Below are 2136 nucleotides of genomic sequence, written 5' to 3' on the forward strand. Positions count from 1 at the left end.
TAGTGCTCGAACGACGCCTCTTCTTCGCCTTCGCGCTCTCTCTCTCCCTCTCCTATAAAAAAAACTTAACCCGAGGTCCCTAACCACAACTATTCCTATGCCCTTTTATCCGCCAGTTTCAAGGCCTCTCTTTCTTTGTTTAAATATTGATTGTTACTTGGATCTATTTGTATTTAGCAGTGGATTGTTAACGATCATTTAATATCTCTATTCTTTTGCTTTTCAATTTTGATTGTTAATTTGATGGTTGGATCATTTTTTGTTTATTAATTGATTTTTTGCATTTTGTTTTCTACAAGTTTCAGCATTTTTGCTGCTGTGCTTTTAGCAATCCGTTTGAGGGTTTCAATTTGGGCAACTCTTGGTCACACGTTGAACAGGTTTGGCTTTATCTCTCTATTCCTTCGTTTTTCTCTTTTCAAATTTGATTGTAAACCTCAGAAGAGAAACCAAAAAAGTTTGACTGGATTTTGAAGCTAATGGATTTTTTGTTTATGTGCCAGTGATGAAGTAGTCGTTTTCTTTGAAGCATTTCATGTGTTTCTTATCTTCCTCAATTCGATTCTGGGTGCCATAATTGGTATACACTTTCAAGCCTTGAACATCTCTCCACTTGAAACACATCTTGGTATCATCTTGCTTTTCATAATGGCTACAATTGTCTATATCATTGCGTATTTGGAGATAAAATTACACACTCAAGATGCTGCCTACCTTTTCATATTCAGGCTCGTTTGTCTGGTTTCTGGAATTCTTTCTGTTGAGCTACTTGTCACATTAATCGTTTCTCCCGTTTGGTTATTAATGGTTAATTTATGTCCAATTCTGATCATTGGAGTACTGCGTCATTGGTACCAAGGAATTTATCAGGGTCTCTATGACACAGCTGATATGGTACTCAAGGCAGTACATATCTTGTATAACAAGATTTATGGATTACTTTATTGGATGTATGGGCGGCTCCTACAGATATCCCAATCAGGAGCTTCTAATGCAATTTCTTCAAGGGAAGGAGACATTGAGATGCAGCTGGCATTAATTGTGGGTTAAGTGGCCTGATATTGTCAACTGCCTACAAAGTAAGCAAAATTTTCACTGACGCAATTTTCCTTGAGGAAGTTTGAATTATTTTCACTTTGTTCAAAGTAAGGTTAATTATATTAATTTCAACATATGTTTTTATACTTTACTAATGATCTCACATCCAACTGCTTAGATAATAAAATTTGCAATGCAATTTTTAAAATTTTCAGCAACTAGATTAAAGGTTAAAAGGTATTGGGAAAGCTAGATTTCCATTCTTTTTAAACCAGATAGAAGCCAGAACATTAGGACAGCGCATCTGACCCAACCACGGCAGCCATAATAGAATACTACAAATAGGAAACACAGTTGCCCTAGCTTAGAACAAAAAACATGCATATATAGTCATGGTGCTACTTTATGGACCCTTATAACTGATGTTTACAAACTTTGTGGCTACTAAATAGGATCACAATGCTTGTGATTCCTTTCCTGTGTAGTAGTCATAGCTGGTCTAAGAGTTAAAACTGATTGCAATATCCTTTTTGTGTTGCATTCCCAAGAGTGGCTATTGCTTTATCTGTGTTTGCACACGAGCAGTAGCCCTCGATATGGTTCTTTTGGATACTGCTCTATGTAGTGTCAAAATGACTTGCCACTACAGCACTTACCAATTCTGGATCCTTTCTCTGCTAACACCAGCATTGCATTGTGACTGTATATCCTCATCACATTTATTGTGGTGCTCCAGTATTGCTGATAAAATAACGTCTGAAATCTATCTAGATTATCGTCCTTTAAAACACCCATTTGATCTGTATTTCTGCTATTTATCACTGTCTAAGAAACTGCATGTCTATTGCTTGAAGTTGACTCGTAATATGTTCTACAGAGAGTTGATATGCTACAAAAAAAGATTCCACTAAAATGATCCAATAAGGCTTGTTCCATGTCATGTACCAAATTGATGCATTGCTTGTCATAGTTTTCTACCATTTTGAGCCTTAAGATTCTGTTATTCACCCTTCTTATGTTGATACATGCTCATGTTTATGCTATGTTCCATGGACACGTTCGATTAAGTGTTGCAGCTGCAGATAATGACTAGAAGAA

General features: G+C 36.3%; 1 long non-coding RNA gene across 2 annotated transcripts; it reads left to right on the plus strand.

Moving 5' to 3' along the window:
• Window positions 1-264: 264 nt before the first annotated feature.
• On the plus strand, window positions 265-1828 carry LOC115963487. 2 transcript variants are annotated; one of them, XR_004085843.1, is made up of 3 exons: window positions 265-380; window positions 504-628; window positions 729-1828. It is a non-coding gene; the product is annotated as an uncharacterized LOC115963487 (long non-coding RNA). The 2 variants fall into 2 exon arrangements; XR_004085844.1 differs by having other exon boundaries at window positions 504-580; window positions 729-1827.
• Window positions 1829-2136: the final 308 nt, after the last annotated feature.

This window comes from Quercus lobata, chromosome 10 (genome assembly GCF_001633185.2).
Source record: "Quercus lobata isolate SW786 chromosome 10, ValleyOak3.0 Primary Assembly, whole genome shotgun sequence".
Lineage (NCBI taxonomy): Eukaryota > Viridiplantae > Streptophyta > Magnoliopsida > Fagales > Fagaceae > Quercus > Quercus lobata.